General features: G+C 43.3%; 1 protein-coding gene across 6 annotated transcripts in view; it reads right to left on the bottom strand.

The window, feature by feature from the left end:
• Positions 1-19,144, bottom strand: part of KCNIP1 (potassium voltage-gated channel interacting protein 1) — a 406,302-nt gene that overhangs the window by 99,430 nt on the left and 287,728 nt on the right. The window lies entirely within an intron of this gene.

The raw sequence follows: 19,144 nt of genomic DNA on the forward strand, positions 1-19,144 counted from the left end.
AAAGTTCTGCTAGTGAATTTAATGATAATATTTTCTATTTCTGAGAGTCTGTTTTTACAAGTATTGCAACCTCTGCATTGTGTCATACAGCATGTATTCACACAAATGCTGGAGGCTCTCATCAGCACAGTTCAGAAATCGCTCTTCTTAGGGCACTGTAGTCTTCGTTCTTCTGTCTCCTCCTATGGAGCCTTTTCCTGGTAGGTGACACAGGGTTCCTCATGCCCACCCCCGCGGGGTGCCTGTTTTCCCCTTCTGTTCCCTCATGTGGTGGGTTCTCCCCACAATCACTGCACAGCGATGCCTTCCAGCTCCCAGACCAGACTCTCCTCTAGCAGGTCTTCCTACCTTAGGCTTTCTTCTTCTAGATTCTTACATTGATACTGCCTCCAGTTGGGCTCCTTAAATAACTACCGGCTAGACCTAACCCATTTAAACCCTCAGTCTACCTCCTCCACTCCCCACCCACCCTCACAGCTCTGGGAACTCCAAAATCCAGGAAACCCCCTTTTCTCTACTGAGTTATGCAGGCTTTCCTTCCCCCCAGTCCCAGCCATATATCTACACTTTGTGCAGCCGAAATCAGAAGTTTTTCCTGCTGTTCCAGCTGGCTGTGACCACAGCAGTGCTGAGCCTGAGATAAGGAGCAATGTCCAATGGTTCACACGCAGAGCTTTGCTACCCATGCAGATACTCCTTGAATTGCAAGAACCAAGCCTTGTTGAGAATGCAACCTTTCATTGCAGGGCAGCTTTCGGAGCAACCAGCACTTGAGGATGTGATTTAGTAGGCACAGTGGACTGGATGTTATAAAAAGCCATACAATGACTGGATGAGCTTAGGGGTCTTTTCCAACCCCAACGATTCTGTGATTCTTAGCATCTCGGGGCGGGTGCCCTCATTGCTTCTGAAGTACTGGTCTGAAATATCTCAAGCTGACACTCCAAAACCAACGCACACTGAAAGACAGCGCCCTTGTCTGAAAACGTGGCTCTTCACTTTTAAAAGGCGTAAGCGGTATAATGTTTTTCAAACTGCATTTCTTACCTAGCTTCTTCTCTAACTTACTAAACCTAAGTGTATCAGTTCTCAGTGAGTCAAATGACTGACGGGATTTACAAAGGATGTTAGCTCTGAAATACTGCACTGTCTCATGGTTTAAAGAAGCAATTAGACTTGATATAGTTGGGAGAACAAATAATCCCAAAGCGGAAAGCATGCTTTCTGTTTTCAATGTAAACAAACAAACCATAAGAATGATGTTCCAGCATAAATCATACACGCTGTTTCTGTTTCCATATTATTTTACTGCATTGCTTAATAGGAAACATTAGAAGTGAAGAGCTGTCACCAACTGCCACTGAACCTGCACCTCAGCCTTTCTCACAAACTATCAGACCTGTACAACTGCAACATTATAAGATTTTTAAATGCTTAAAATAGGCCATTTATTGCTTTCCCCATTTGGCAGGCAAGTTAGTTCGGCAAATACTGCAACTGATTCCAGTAGAGAAGAGAGAGGTTGGTACTTCTTTGCTATGACCTTCTCTAGAAGGGTTTTCTTTGCAACAGAAACTTGTCATCACAGCAGTAGTTCCAGCTACTGTATCAGATTATCCCATTTCCAGCCAAAACATCACATCTGTAGTTTAACCTTCTTGGCTTAACCTAAGATCACTTCATTTTCTCCTTCAGCATCATTTAGCCACTCTCCCTTGCAATCCTCAGAATTTCATGGTACTTCTGGTTCCTGCGACATTTCATGTCCCCTCACACTTCCTCAAATGCCCTTTCAGTCTTTTCTCATTCTAGTCAATTCACTTCTAACTGATCTTCTGATCCCCTGGTTCCTGTAGGTCTTGAGTGAGTTTTCTCTCTGCTTATGCCCTTCCTGACAAAACTTCAGAATCAATGAAGACCACAGACCAAGATCTTAATTGCTCTGATGCTACAGGCAATCTCTTGCCCCAGAATACAGGAAATAAACCAGCAACTGTTCTGTTTTAACATTTTCCTATCACAAGGAAGATCAGCTGGTGATGTATCCTACCCTTTTCAATTTGGTGTCATCTTCTGGAACAGAAAGTTTTGCCAGAAACTTCTTTTCAGCTAGAGGCACCCTATTGACTTCTAACACTTTCTGGTACAGGATGGCAGGTCTGATAGAAAACCTGAATGGTGGCTAATTGACAATTTCAAAGTAAAGGAAAGATTTGCTAAAGATATCCTCAAAGTAATTTTGGATTCAGTCATTTTATTTTACTTCAAATAAAAGCATGCAGTTATAGTAACGTGCCACAGAGTTCACAGTAAATGTCACTGAATGCTATAATGAAGCCTGCTGTATTTGCATATGCAATTAATAGCGCATACGGCAGCATTTGGTTTGTTAGTTATCTCTTTAAACAGTGCTCAGTAATCTGCACTTCAAGAAGTAACACACCATGCAAAGCTTTTAAAGTGCTTTACAAACATGTTTCATTAATCTTCAGCTTCTTCTGGAAGGTGCACATTATCATCTTACTCTACCAATGGATAAAACTTTGCACAGGGAATTAATGTACAATTATTCCAAGGCATTTAGTGCTTAACCCTTAATAAGGCTTAAAAACCTGGTTGCACATCAAGGTCCCAGAAGGAAACTTCAAAGATGCAAACACCAGGAATAGAAAAAAAACTAAGGCATGTGAGTATTTCCACAAGAGGAGAGATCAAATAGAGTGGAGCTAGTTAAAAGAGAATGAACATATGGGAAAGGAGGCGTAAGCAACCAGAGCACAACTTGCCAGTGCCTCTTCCCTCTTCATCATGGTTCAAAAGAAAGCCGCAAGTGGAGATGCACTGAAATTCAAAGGCAGGCCTTTTAAAAAGGAATCAATACGGTGTACAGCTAACCCAAACCCATGACTTCAAGACATCTGTGGGTCTGCGCCAGGCCTGGGGGAGGCAGGTGCGCTGTCCCCCACCCCCATCTTAGGTGCAGCATCTCCCCTCCACAAGGCTTTAGCTCTGGCTCAGACTCTCCACAGGCAGTGGGAGAAGTTAACATGAGCAGCAGCTTTCAGAGAGCTCCCTCAGCAGCCTGATCGTGGCTATTCTCTCCAAAACCACTTGTTCCTCAAACAAACACAGCGTGCCCTCCTCTTCCATCACCCTGCGTGAGGGTACCAACAAAAGCAATAACAAGGCCAAATGCCGGGTCCTGCACTTGGGGCACAACAACCCTATGCAGCGCTACAGACTGGGGGAAGAATGGCTGGAGAGCTGCACAGAGGAGAAGGACCTGGGGGTGTTGGTTGACAGCCGACTGAACATGAGCCAGCAGTGGCCCAGGGGGCCAAGAAGGCCAATGGCATCTTGGCTTGGATCAGAAATGGGGTCACCAGCAGGTCCAGGGAGGTGATTCTCCCTCTGTACTCAGCACTGGTGAGACCGCACCTCGAATACTGTGTTCAGTTCTGTCCCCTCACCACAAGAAGGATGTTGAGGCTCTGGAGTATGTCCAGAGAAGAGCAACAAAGCTGGTGAGGGGCTGGAGAACAAGTCTTACAAGGAGCGGCTGAGAGAGCTGGGGTTGTTTAGCCTGGAGAAGAGGAGGCTGAGGGGAGACCTCATTACTCTCTACAACTACCTGAAAGGAGGTTGTGGAGAGGAGGGTGCTGGGCTCTTCTCCCAAGGGACAGGGGACAGGACAAGGGGGAATGGCCTGAAGCTCCGTCAGGGGAGGTTCAGGTTGGATATCAGAAAAAAATTCTTCACAGAAAGAGTCATTGGGCACTGGCAGAGGCTGCCCACGGAGGTGGTCGAGTCACCTTCCCTGGAGGTGTTTAAGGAACGGGTGGATGAAGTGCTGAGGGACATGGTTTAGGGAGTGTTAGGAATGGTTGGACTGGATGATCCAATGGGTCTTTTCCAACCTTGTGATTCTGTGATTCTGTGATTATATTTGCTAAAATACTATATGTTGCTGGAATCAAACCTGCTTTAGGTTGTTAACAAACAATACCCCATTAAGGATTTGGAAAGCGCTTCACAGATAAGAATATTAATTCACAACTGTTGGGAAGGATTTTATACTTTCTTTTTAACTCTACCATTTCTCTTCCACCTAGGTTTCCTACTCTTTCCTCTGCGGAGACATTAGGTCACCAAGGAGGAAAACATGAGAGGACTGACTGCGTCTGTGCCTTTCAGAAGAGCAAGAACAAAACAGGCTTGTAGCCAGGACTGGGGGGCCTGGAGTCTGCATGCAACTTTTCCAGGTGCTCTGAAGAAGGTAATCTGGTCTGCTGCCATAAGAGTTGTAAGGAGAAAAATTGTTTGATTGCAGGAAGTATTTGGTATCTGAAATCAACAGGAAGACTTCCTCAAAGATGAACAGCTGAAATTCATACTGTAGGAGAAGGTGCTAGCTAGGAAAAAAAAAAGAAACCTTGGTTCCTGTTGTAGTTGGGACTTGAATAATCCAGACCGCCAAATCAGGAAGATAAAATGACCTTCAGCAACAAAGACAGCAGTGTCTAGGAGGTGGTAATACACAGATATGCCTAGAAAAAGTAGGATATTCCAACAATGCTGTCCAATTCAGGATTTTTTCCACACAGGATCTGGGAAAAAAACAACTAGAAAAGGAGTCATTCAGACTGGATTGTAACCAGAAGTGTGGAAACCGATAAAATCAGTGACACGGGACTACATTTTTTAACAGGGACAGAAGAGGTTAGAAGATAAGCCAGAGGTTTCAAAATTGGCTGAGCCTGGTATAATTCATCCTCAGCTGATGAAATCTCAGGGCTGTTTGCAATTATTGGCAATCCAGTATTGAAGAACAAGGATGAGGTGCAGACGACTGAAACAAGATAAATACACTTCCTGTCTTCACTAAAGGTGGAGATGAAGAGATGGGGAATTAGATATCTATCAGCTTAGCTGCACTTTCTAGAAACAAATAAAACCAAACAATTGGTAAGCAGAGACAAAATCACAAGAAAATGAGTGGCTGCCTGATTGGATCTGTTCAGAGTAATTGGTGTCAAACCAATCTCATTTCCTTCAATATTAAGACAATAGATTTTGTGTCACATCTTGATTTCTCTAAAGCTTTTCACAGCATTTCTTCTCACTTTCTTGTATATAAGCTGAGAAAACACAATCTGGACGAAAATACTGAGGGGTGGATGCAGAACTACTTGAAAAACTGCTCAGCGTAATTTCTAAGGTTCATTCTCAAAATAGAATATATAAAAAACCTGAGTCTCATGGGGGCTGCCTTAGCTTCAGTAGCAGACATTATGAAGGGCAGATGAATTGGTGTTTTTAATAACACCAAACTGAGAGGGGAGGAAAATAGGTTGAAGATCACATGTAGATTTAAAAAATGTCTTAAAAGTTGAAATCTGAAAACAAACAAATCCACGTTTCTATTGAGTAAGAACAGATTTAGAAATATATATGTCTATAGTGGAATGATCATCTGCATCTATGTGGGGTGGCAGAGAATTTTACCAGTATTAGAGCTCCATAAAAGAATTCGAGAGCTATAAAGGTTCAAAATTCATCAACAGAATCATTTGTTTGGAAACGATCTTTGAGATCATCAAGTCTAACTTTACCTGTCTCCTAGTAAATCACATCCCTGAGCACCTCAGCTATCCATCTTTTAAATACCTCCAGGGACGGTGACTCCACCATGTTCCTGGGCAGCCTCTGCCAGTGTCTGGGAACCCTTTCAGTGAATTTTTTTTTTCCTAATATGTAATCTGAACCTTCCCTTGTGCAACTTGAGGCCATTTCCTCTCATCACTTGTTACTTGGGAGAACAGACCAACACCCACCTTGCTACAACTTGCTTTTAGGTAGTTGTAGAGAGCAATAAAGCCTCCCCTCAGCCTCCTTTTCTCCAGCCTAAACACCACCGTATGTTAAACAAGACCCAGGCAAATGCTCTTGTAGAAGTACAAGCACAGACATAGCTTGCAAGACAAATGGAATAGCTCTTCTACTCTTCTCAATGCTATCAAGGCCTCAGCTGGAGTACAAGATCCAATTCCGTGGCTCGCACACCCAGAAAGATAGAAGCAAATTAAAGAAAGTCCAGAGCAGTGAGAATGATCAATAGTCTAATAAATGAGACCTAAACAAATTGAGGTTGCTCAGCAAAGGAGAAACCAAAAAGAGTCGGTAAGTACACAAAAGACCAGTTCAGAGGAAGAGGTTAATCTATTTTACATGTCCTCAGTGAATGAGAGAAGTAACAAGATTCAGGTTTCGCAAAGAAGAATCAATTTGCTCTGAGGAAAAAGCTTTCCACTGGAGAAGGTATCAAAGCACAGAAATAAATTGCCTAGAGAGACTGTGGAGCCTCTGTGTTGGGCAGGTTTTATGAACAACTCAGAAACCAGCTGCCTGAAGCCGCCGTCGGGCAGGGGTATGGATCAAACTGGGTCTACAGGAGTCTGCGCTGTCGCAATGGCTCTGCTGCCTTATGCCCACACTGCAGTCTGCCAACTCCCTTTCATGCAAACCATGGGAGAACAACCAAAAGCAAACAGGTATTCTGTGTTTGGTATGGAAATTGCCTAACAAGGGCATCTTCCCCTTTCCTGCTGAAGCCTTTCCATACATTTCATGTCTATAATGTCCTAAGTGCTAAATCTCCATGCAAACCCGTGGCCATTAAGAGATATTAGGAGATGTGACAGATAAAATTCCCAGCAAGAACCTGCAAGGTCACACAGAAAGTCAGTGACAGAGCAAATAGTGCTGTTTCCTCTGGCTCCGGCACTCCTGCAGTTGCCAGCTGCTCACTCTCCCCTCAACTATTTTAATATGGATGTACAACATTCATTAACCTTTCTCACCAGACCAGAAAACTAAAATCTAACTCCACTTTCCCAAGCTGCTCAGGAAGTTATTGCTATCTTGCTCTATGCATAAATTTAGAACCAATTTAATTTTCTGGACAGTAAATTGTTAATTAACTGAGTTCAGGCAATAGAGCTAGACGCTACAGAAGTACAAGCTGTGTATCAGCTAGCTGCCATGGTCTGGAACATGTCCATCCTGACCATGCTCTGCTAGGATTAACAATCCCTTTAGACCACACCAATTAATCATAAAAAGTACCTGTGTGTACCTCTGTGGGCCCAGTTCCCCACACAGTATCTTAATACAAAACCATGCTCAGCAATGAATGCGCTCCTGCTGGCACACCCTGGACACACTCCTGGGTCACACCTGGAGCTAATGTCCTTCTCCTGCAGCACGTGCTGTGGCCTCCTTCCTGAAAGCATCAGTTATTAAGAACCACCCCACTGCTGCACAGACCTCAAATTCAATGCAAGCGTAGTGTTTTCCCTGCTTTCCTGGCTTTTGGTACTTTACTAAGTTTGCTACATAAAGTCCTGTAAGTATTCTGGAAAGTAAACGCTCTACGGGGCACCTGGTGGCTTCTGACTAGAAAGGCCTGGACTTGGCATCAGCATTGTCCCTCCTTAGGTGCCTTTAGCTGTTCTCCTGGCTTCATCTGGAGTTGGCCAGCAGAGCCCCTGGGAGCTGCCTCTGGGCTCATCTCCTCCTCCTGCTTCCCGTTTCTATTTCCATTGCCTGTGTCCTGGTTTATGGTGGAGGGTGGCTGTCACTGCTTCACTTTACTGAGAGATTTCTCTCTCATTTGCATGCATGTGTATTTGCGTAATGGCACGCTGTGGAGTTCAAAGCTGTTTTCTCGCTTTTAAAGTAGTCCTGGCGTGTAAGTTGTCCCAGGTCTGATGTGCACCAGGCTTGTATTTTTGTTCTTGATTGAGTACTGCTGTGCTATATTCTTTTTAAAACTCAAGCTATTCTGGGAGAGATGTATAATTTAATATGTTCAATAGATTCTTTGTCAGGCATTCACGTACAACTTCCTTCATCTTGCACTCAGACGTTTGATTTCCACAGTAATTGGATTTGCTCCATTTGTGTTTACTTTTAGGACCTATAGTAAATACTGCTTTTTTAGCCGAGGACTATTAAAGCATTTGCCAAAGTCTACAGTAGCCTACTAGGTAGGTTTTCTGAAACTTAAAATGTGAGTTTTCAGGCAGTTCAGAATCCTTTTCACAGAGAGAATCGATGTACAAATTAATATAGCCTGAACACTAAACCATCAAGCAAAAGCTCTTCTGTTCACAGGAGCTGTAGGCACACAGTGTGCCATTATTAAGCTGCTCTATGGTCAGATGCACAGCTTCCAGCACACCAGCAATGGGCCAGCCCCAGGTACCCAAGCAGAGACCAGGAAGAATAACTTTTCTCACAGGTATTGCTCTAAAGCCCATTCACGGGCAGAACTGGTCTCCTTATCAAAGTGAAAAAGAAATCTGAAGGTACAGTGCAGGGTAGACCTTCAAAACCCTCAGGGACAGTGCCAGTGTCCCAAGGAACGTCAGAGCCATGAAGCTGATCTGGGACTGCAGAAACCAGAAGCTGTGAAGGTGAGAGCTGTACAAGTCCCGAAGACTCGTCCCTCCATCTCTACCTGTAAAAGTGAAATCAAGACACAAAATCCTCTTGACAAGCACTATGAGACCTGTTAAGGACAAGCGGAAGATTGTTACTATTGGGATGGGAGTAGCCTGCCACTCCATAACTAAGCAAACAGGCTCTTCACTTCAGCTAGCTTAATTAGCACATTACCTAATTCTTTATTTCAGAACAAGTTTCCCTTCCTATTGAACACATGTGGGAGATGCAGAGCTGCAGGGGATGAAGGCAGGTAAGCAGAGACCCCAGGAGTAATGAGAACTTAAAAGACATGGCTTCAAGAAATCACACATGTGGCCCACATTCTAGTTCATCTCTGATGCTTGCACTGGCGGTCCCTGAGTTTCTTCTACAAGTCCTATCACATTTGTTTTCTCTATTCTTCTCAATAATATGTACATGTCATATCTGGGGTTGTCATTTGTGCTTCATACTCACGGTAGCCGCTTTCAACCTTTTCCTTTGTCTTTAAAAAGCCCAGCTGGGAGTTCTAAGCAGTGGAGCTTAAAAAGATGCTTTTAAAATCAAAGTAAAAGTGCAAACAGCTGCAGGGAGCACTACCGAAACCTTTAAAAGGTGGAAAGGATCATAAATGCTCCAGTGCAGCATGCTGATTCACTGCTTGTTCATGCAGAATGCAAACCTGCCAGCAGTGGCTGCACTCCGTTGACAATCCTGATCCGTTTATTCTGAGTAGGACTGGATTTTCCCGAATGCTTTTGCAGGGACAAGTTGGTGGCAGGAACTTGGTCCTTTCAGCATTCCCAACTATACATCAAACTCTGGTCTGCACTGTGTCTCTGCACAGGATTCTCAAGTTTTATAGAACCGTATAGGATGGTTTAGATTGGAAAAGACCTTTAATATAACCTAGTCCAACCATAACCCTAACACTGCCAAATCAACCACTAAGGCATGCCCCTAAGTGTGACATCTACATGTCTTTTAAATACCCCCAGGGATGGTTACTCCACCACTTCCCTGAGCAGCCTATTCCAATACTTGACAAACCTTTTGGTGAATTCCTAACATCCGGTCTAAACCTTTCCTGGTGCAACTTGAGACCATTTCCTTTCATCCTATCACTTATTACTTGAGAGAGGAGACCAACACGCATCTCACTGCAACCACTTTTCAGGCAGTTGTAGAGACCCTCTTCTTCTCTGGACTAAACAGCTCCAGTTCCCTCAGGTGCTCCTCATAACTTGCTTTCTAGACCCTTCACCAGCTTCGCTGCCCTTCTCTGCACATGCTCCAACACCTCAATGTCTTTTATAAACATAAAAGAGAAAAATCAAGGGAAGCAAGTGTCTAGTAGTAGGTACGGACAGCGGATGGTGAGCAGATGAGGGAGAAGAGCCAATGCTCCTCCTGAGAAGGAGAAACAAGCCAGCATGCAACCCTGCTGGGTCAACAGGAAACAACTGTCATCTTTTTGTTCTTGGCAGAGGAAAACAGAGAAAGCAATTACTGTTCTTACAAAGGGGGAAAACATCATGGGTTAAAGGAAGCAGATAAGTGATACCAAGTGCAAGAGATTCAGGTCTCCCCAGTTCCAGTACTGTGTAACGATTTGCTTTTATCATCCTAGTAAGTTTTCAAGTTATATTAGACCTACAGAGCAGATCACTTGCTGTCCTAGACCTGATGCCCCCTGAGTTGCAGTGCATGCCCTAGCCCTACTCCCCACCAAAATAAAACCCCAAGATGCATCCACCAGGTGCTGCTTATACAGACCTTGGCCGACCTTCTGTATGAGCATTGGCAAGGAGGCCCTAAAGGACTGGCCATGGACAAACTGGGAGAGCAGAAAGAGCCCTCTGGTCCATAACTTCTCTTTTGTCCACTGAACTCCGACCTGTTGAGTCCCCAGGCTGTATTTAACCCCCTGCGTTGTCATAGAAGTGCTTTTTTTCTTCAGGCTGTTTCACTCCTGGGGGCTCTATTTCTCTGGTGTGGGAAGATACCTCCTGAAATGGAATCCTTGAGATCCTCCTCTTATGTTCATTTCTGGGCTGCCTCCTCACACTGGGTTTTTGGGTTCATACAAGCCAATGATCCTCCACTGCCAAAGGATAACTTTGATTCTCATGGAGCATATAACACTGTGACATCTGATAGAACTGCAGTATATTGCCACTGAGGCAGAGGAAAATGACACCTACATTTTCCATTCAAACATTAATTCAATGTGTATTAACTAAGGCACTACAAACCAGCGTGCGAGTTAATGGGAGCTGAAAGCACTTACAAACGTGCTATTTAATCCGCAGTATTTTGAATTATATGATAAATGAAAACTAAGATGCAACACAGTTTTATGGAGCACTTCTTCTTTTTCCCCTCCTAAAATATGCACATTGTACAGTAACATTTTCACAAGAATGAACTAGGCGGGGAAGAAACCCTTGCTGAAGATGTCAGAATTGGGTCATCTCAACATTATTGGGATGTTTATTGAATTCATAATTTTCCATTTCATCAAATGGCACAATAGAAGGAATCCTTTAAGAATAGTAACAATTTAGAGGTCAGGACAGAAGGCAAAAAAAGGGGGACAATTTCGACGACTGGTAAAATCCTTTGAATCCAGGAGAACTGAACTATGAAGCAATTTTAAGCAGAGAAGCATCCAGTTAGGACAAAAGTGGGTCAGGTGTTTAATGGAAAAGCACAGACTAAAGCAAAAAGTTTTTTTCTACTTCACAGTACAGCAAACTTGGATTAAATAACAAGCTTAAAACTAGAGGGGTTTGAGATACAGAAATAAAATAGTCATTCTCTCACTATGAACTTGGCATTATTTTAACAAGTAAAAACCTGTGAGTGTCCCAGAGAGATGACCTCCACTACAGGGGGCTCTGTGGGAATTGTGTGGAGCCACAGAAGCTCCCTTAACCTTTCAAAAAGGTCTGAGATGATGATGATGATGATGCTGTAAATAGAAGCAGGCTTTCACATCAGCTCACCATATCTTGCATCCAATTTCCATGTGCCTTGTCCTATGGTAGGATTTTTCAGTGATGCATACATTCCCTCGTGAATGGAGGTACAATGTTGACATGGAGCTCCATTACTGATGTGTTAACTGCAGCTCCACCAACACAACAGCTCCCAGGAACATTCAGAGCTTACCTTTCCTTGTGCTGACACAATTTCCCCTGAGGACACACATCTACTAGAAGCTCCTGCCTGTGAAAAGAAGTCACATAATGTTTTGGAGACCCATCAGGATGACAAACCTATGCTGTCCCAGCTGTGAACTTCCTTAAGTTTTCCCAGCTCCCATGGCATGGTCTCCAAGGATGCCCATTCATTCACAGTGACATCATGTATTTGTAAATACAAATAATTTAATCTAGTTAGGATAAGCATCCCTGCCGAGCCTGGTGCTGCACACTGAGCCTGTACTCACTCTGTATTGGCTGTAGCTCAACAGCACAAATTCACTCTTTACCCCCTCAACCCAAGGACCTTCTTGGTCTCTGAGGCAGAAGTAGTTTATACAACTGGAGCATGAAGTGCTGTGCTATTGTGAAACATTTTTATTACTACTATTAACTCCTTAGTTGGGTATTTAGGCAAAGAAGCTGTCTGATACACACTTGAAGGGGCTTTCTACCAACTGCTCATAGTCACAAGACACCAATGTAGTCGCCAAAGAGGTTGGACGTGCTTCTGATTTCCACACCTGATAAAACAGCGCTTCACCATTGCTGATGGAAACTTTTAAAGTTGTTGTCATGTTAAAACTGACATAAATATTTTTATAATCTTTTAGTGAATATAGGAAATAGTGTAATTATTAATGTGAATATATTAACATCTTAGAAGTCATCTCACTGAAAACACCAAAGGAATGAAAAGACAAAGATTCATTAAATGCTTCTTCTCTTTACAAGAGTTCCAAATCACAAAACAAGTGAAATTGTGGTTGCACAAACATATGTAAACCCCCATAAAACAGGGTATTTCACCAGCCCTCAGCAAAGCAACTCCTCATCCCCACCTACTGACAAAGATGAAAAAATAATTCCATTTTCATTAAAACCCAAACAGACACAGGCTCCGCTGGGTATCACAGCTACTCAATACAATGGCCACTGCAGTTCACCTGAAACTAAAACCTACTTCCAGCTAGGCTGAAGTAAATCATTAAAACTGTTTCATTACCTCATGAGATAAGAATATAGAATTGTCATATCTGTATTAAATGGCAATTTAAAGACTATAGAAACTCTTTAAAATGTAATTTTAAGGGCCAATAAGTCAATCTTACATTGCGCTAAAGCTGCTTCTGCCTTTAGGCAAATAGTTATGTTTATAAAACCCAATTGAGCAACTGGATGTTCTATACATCCTCTTTTCATATGTACACAGATCATGACAAAAAACTGATCAAACAACTTGATCCACAGCAGCAGTCCTTCAGTCAAAGTGAAGAAAAAGCTCTGTTCACACTACATTTGGAGGCTGTGCTAATACAAAAATCAGGGCCACAGCTCAGCATTTCCAGTTTCAGGACAAAACCTGTGTGAAGAACAGCATAAGAATTCTGTATTATTCTTACAGCAATTTTGAGCGACTGTTTTGTTCCCTGATGTTGTACAGTATGCTGGGTGGGTAACTTCTGCCCCGACTTCTCTGTCTAAGAAACAAGAGAAAACACAATCACTCCAAGCACTCCCGGTGTACAGGCTCTTAAGCCCTGGCACGGGGTAGAGAGGGGTGAAAAATGAAGGAAAGGGGCTTGGAATTCTGTTTAAAAATGAGCCTAGATGAATGGGACAAAAAGGATGCTATGCCAGAGGGCCTTCAGGCTCCATCTCACAGCTCAGTGCTGACAACTCCTTGGGCTAAGGCAGACGGACTGCTCATCTGTGCAAGGAGAAGCATGGTTGTTTAACTAGAGGCAGTCATACCAGCACGGAGTGTTCATTAACCTGGGTCTTTAATTGACAGGCTCCGCAGATGGCTACTGTATTTCTGAGACTCAGCTATTTACCAATTCCCTCTGTGGAGGAGTCTCTTGGAAGAAACTAAACACACCCTTTCCAGCTAAAGGATCCAAAGGAAGAAATGCCAGTGCTGATGTGTGGTGCTCCTGGACCTTCCCCAGAACACCTCAGTCCAGGTGCACCCTCTGTGGCTTCCAGCTGCACACTGTGATTTATGGTAAGGCATGATCACAATCTGATTCTCACCCAGATTCCCAAGATAAGGTACAGCGTTTTAGCATTGCTTTTCAGGAGGGAAGAAGGAAAGAGCATTCAGTGCTGGTTAAAACACCTGCTTGCCCTTTTGCCAAGATCCATTTGGGTTTGGCTCACTACCACATTTGGCCTTCAGCTACAACTTAGCTTTGGTCTCTTCTGAAATGTGCAGTTTGGCCCCACTTACATCTCTCCCTCCACCCTCTGAGCCGCCTGCGAGAAGACGTCAGGCACATCCCGATGACGTGTAAGAAACAGACCTTCTCTCTCCCAAAAAGTCAATCCCACTCCTATCAGAATTATCAAAGCCTCTCCCCCTCTGTGCTGATGCCTTCTATCTAGGATGTCTGGTAAACTGAAATAGCGGCTGCTATAAACATAGACTGCCTGCCAGAATAAAAATAACCTTTTCGCTTGACATAGAGGAAGATCAGAAATAACAGCAACGAGAGAAATCAATTCTACTCAGCCGCTGCGATACAAGATAACAATGAAAAATGCATTCAGAAGACAGAATTTGTGTAATCTTTTCAGAAGTTCTCTTATCTTACATAGTAGTAGAAGTCAGGGAAGGACTTCTTGCCCACCCTGCTCTACCTGCAGTGCATGCTCCTCACCACCTGAGAGAAGACATACATTCTTCTGCCCTAACCTGCTTTGCTGCTTTGTCTTGAGAGGAATTATACACTAAGACATAATCTTATTCACTTTCTGTGTCTGAAGGAAGTGTGTGTGTGCCTGAGGTGTACACCGAATGTGAGAAAGGTGCAGCTGTATACTTACCTGGAAAGCATCGAGCACTTCCAGTGGAAAGATTTTTCAAGTGTTGGTGATAACCAGAGCTGTAAAATATCCAGCTGATATTACAAACCAACAGCAATGTAAGATTAGTGGAAAACAGTTAGGATTTTGGTGCTGCATTACACCCACCCAGTCTCCTGTGATGATCTCTCACCCAGCTTCTAAGAAGTGCGTTAGATGTTCACTATGATGAGTCTGTCAGAGGTGGCAGAGCAAAGAGAGACACTTAGTATGTGCACAGCAGTACATAATAGCACACTCTCTTAGCAGATCCTTAGGGTTTAAAGTCTACTGATTTAGTACTTTTCCATTTAAAAGTTCCAAGTATTTTACAGTCAAGATTAAGCTTGGAGGAAACTGAACCTGGTCATTACTTTTTAACTCCATTTTACATAATGATAAATTGAGTACGGAGAGAAAACGTTACTCCATCTGTTTGAGTGTCATCTTGGAGAAGTGAGAGGAAAACCTCTAATGCAATCCTGTTGTGGTTAGGACATAGAAAAGCACAGCAGTCAGTAGGAAAAAAAAAAAAGGTTATTTCTGTTAGGAGATCCCCATCCTTTGGTTATTCTGTGCTCACAAACAGTAGCACAGTCCTGTTAGCTTACATGAGTGCGCGCAAGTGATTTGCAGGTCAGAGCTCCTGTGTAGGTTTAAATGTTTTCTAAAGATTTCATCAGTCACTCAGAAAGCCAAGAATGTGCAACAGGTAAAAATCCCAAAGCTGGAACAGAAAACTAATTACTTGCTACAAACAGCTCATAGCAAGTCCACAGCTGAAGCATACACTCCCAAAATACATTCATCAATGACACCAAATGACATGTCCTTTTTTTAGTTGAACTGTGCTAACTTGGTGCAGACCAGAGCAGAGGTGCTGCCCAAGGGCTGGAGGCTCTCTTGGAGGTACGTTGCGTGATGTGCTGTGGGCAAAGGAGTTGGTATGTGTCCCAAGTGCCAACACGTATGAGAAAAGAGACAGCAAGTGACCATGCTGTAACTGCAAGGGCAACACAGAGAAAATATTCCAGCTCTCAGCACCATTTCCTTTCAGCCTGCAAGTGTGCAGCAGCTCGCCAGCTCTGACACCTTTTGTGAGCCCAGTATGCATCTCACAATCGAAAAGGTAAATACATGCAGAGTTGTTTTGTTTCTTACTCTGGAAGACATTGTTTTGGCTCAGTTCTACCCACAGCCAGTCATACACAGTCAAGGATAGCGATCTGAGCTCATTCAGGACCGTTGGGTTGACAGAATATTCTAAAGAGGAAGAGCAGTCACAGATGGGTGAGGAAGGGGATTAGCAAAGGGAGAGAGCTGAGTGAGGGCACCAGAAAATACGAAATTAGGCCTTTCGATCTGTTCTGTGACCATGTATTTCTAGCAGTGCTCTTGTCTTTTGTTGTGCAAGAGTGGTGGTGCAGTCTGAGATGTGCTCCACCCGGTTAACCACACACGGAACCAGGAGTGCTGCAGCAGCGTCAGGCGTACCAAGAGCACTGCAGCTGCCTTTAACGAAGAACCCTTGTCAAACACCCGAGAGCTGCCAAAGAGCCAAGCCACAGTAAAGCGATGTATGGGAAGCGAGCCACAGACTACACTTAAAAAACCCACCTTCTTAAAGAAAATAAAGGAGGAAAATGAAAAGGAGCTAAGAGATGAGAGGAATTACAGTTAGAAGTTCACAATTACTGGCTCCCCAACAGTAATTAATACACCGGTGTTCAAATCAAACTAAGACTACAAGGTCCACACAGAGATTCGAACTTCAGGTGTCAAGAGAATCATCTCACTGCTCTGCCTTTCTCCAGTGACCCCTAGCATCCCTTTCCTTTTCCAACACACCACGCCTGTACACGGGGAATTTCAGACACTGTACGGCTGCTCCTATGCAATGTCCACAAGAAGACTATTTGTTCTCAACGCACATGGACCAGCTAGACACCCTGCCTTTCACAGGGTAACTGCATACACTTAACAGAGTATTATAGCTTTCAAGGAACAGCATCCTCACTACTTGGACCCCCACGTGCTTCCTCCTTGGCTCAGAGGTGGCTGCTGTTGTGCAGTCGCACTCTCAAGGCTGAAAAACAGCCTGGCCCCGTACGAGGCAATTCCATCAAATCAGAATGCAGGGGTGGCTATCAGCAAAGATGACTTCCTGCAAAGGGCTAAGACTTAATGTATTAAATAATTATTGCAAATAATTACTGCAGTGGTGGTAGGGCTGCCAGACTACGCTAGAAGCGCAAGGCACAAGACAAATTCTGGGGGAATACTGGGTGATATTTTAGACCTGTCAATTCACACACCGTGCTGGTTCATGGTGCAGATTACTCGCATTTGTCTGCACTGGCCCAAAATGAGTTTCTTTAGTTTTTAACAAAAGTGGTTTATCTGCCTGATCATTTATTCATTAGCTTAGAGATAATATAAATCAGTCACACTATCAGATCACCGTACTTTCCAGTAGTAGAAGAGATGAGCATTATGTTAAATCAAAGAGAAAGTACAATTTTGGCTTTAAACAGCCCAGAATGAAATTTGAGCTTGATTCTCCCTGCTAAGAAATGGCCAGAGTATAGGAGTCTTTGAACAGAAACTGTGGCTCCATATCACCAAGAGAGTAAATCTCATCTCTCATGGAAGCTGGAAGCTGCCTCCTGGTCTGTCAGGGGGAATGTCACTTGTTTCCCTTACTCCAGAACAGATTCTGGCACCTCGTAAACCACAGGCTGAAGCTGAAACACGGTAGATTTCACCGGGAACATCTAGTGTTGAGCAGCTGCTACAAAAACGGTTCTCCACTATATCTTAATACAAATGGAGCAGATGGGCCATGGCATGGGAACATTTGTTTTTTGTGAACTTTTGGATGTTGTTCCAAACCAGTTTTGAATACAAACAAAAGCTGTGTGAGGAAAACTCTGAAGTCCTCCTCTTCACTCTGTTCATGACAGATGGTTTGGGCTAATGCTTTTGCAAAGCAGTTTGCCAATTTGAATGCATTTGTAGACAGAGACGCTTCCTCAGCAGCACAAAGGCTGGCTGCCCTGTCCACGTGCCCACAGATGCCAGAGTAAGAGCAAAAGGCCAACCAGAGCCAAGAACTCAGACTCCAGTGCTAGCATCCCCTTTTAGTGACTGTAACCTTCAGAAGAGCGTATTCATTACAGCTGGAAGGGTGCAGAGTTTCAAGAAGTTTAGCCTGTTTCTGCCCCGGTAATTCGGGTTCTCTTCCTCCATTTTAAAAACGTGTAGAGTTTGGGTTTTACAATGATAAAAATCACTTCGAAAGTCCCTGTACAGATAGTACTGATGAGTTTGAACACCAATTACCGTGGGTTTGACACAGAGAGAGTGTGTTAGCAGTGTACTTTCGAAAGCTGCTCAGTATAAACAAGGTCCACAACGCTTTTGGGAAGCTGGACCTGCAGCTATCAGTTATCTAGGCCAACGGCACCTTCCGGCTATTTCAGCTGCTGTTTGAGAGCACTCCATATGCTGTTCTTGGGATTCAATACACACCTTTTTACCACTGTATGTATCCAAGAACTATTTTCTCTCTACTAACAAAATGTGGCCACAGAAAACTGTTTTCTTGCTTGGGATAACCCACACTTGAGGAATTTATACTGGACTGGCAGTGTAGATTCCTATGTAGCATCCTACTCTAAGTCCTTCGGGGTCAAACAGGGCTGTTAACACGGATAAAATTAATAGCAGTTAAAACTTTTTCTCACTAGAATATTAACTATAATTTCTTTGTTTAACAACCAGCACGCAAACATTCAGAACTAACCGATTGTAACAGTCAGTCAATAGTCTCTGCTGGAAAACAATGAGTGACAACCTTTTTCAAGCCACCTTACCATTAAAACAAAGCAAGCAGCAGATTTCACAAGGACAAGAGCACTTGTATTACTGCCTGAGCTTTAAAATGCTGTGCAACAATTAGCACCAAGCACCTCTTAATTAATCCAAACACATAAGAGGTTAGGGAAAAGAATCGAAGCAGCAGGAAGCAGGAGAAACAGGTACATGCCTGAGGGCTAAAATAAAGCAAACAACCAATGAACCAGAAGTTTTACAACTTTTTTCATCCAGGAAAGTACTTGCCGCTAGTCTCCAAGGTTCTTTGAACCTTGTACTAAATGTTGTCATGTAATTAATATGAGGCCAGCAACCTCACGTTTTCCAGGCTGTCGAGAGCTCTGAAGCTGAAAGAAATAATTGTTCGGTAACTGTGGGTAGCTGAAGGTTATTTTGATACCTGCGTACTTCTGGCTTACCATGAAAAATGACCCTTAAGTTTCTATAAAAAGCAGCTGTTCAATGTATATCACATTCAGGCACATTTAGGAACACTGTAAATCTGCTCTTCCTATTAAACAGTGAGGCTATCTGCACAGGCATGTTTTGATTTACAGAGCTCACTGAGTAAAATTCATCCCTTCTGCTTCGATTTAATATTTCTGTGTTTCTACATGAATTACATTGTTTATAAAAGCAGAGAGGTAACAAGAATTAAACTATCTTTAGCAGTCAGCTCCCTCAAAATATCTTCTCCAAAGCACATTTACATTTCAATCAGTAGTGTT

This window comes from Cuculus canorus, chromosome 14 (assembly GCF_017976375.1).
Source record: "Cuculus canorus isolate bCucCan1 chromosome 14, bCucCan1.pri, whole genome shotgun sequence".
Classification (NCBI taxonomy): Eukaryota; Metazoa; Chordata; class Aves; order Cuculiformes; family Cuculidae; genus Cuculus; species Cuculus canorus.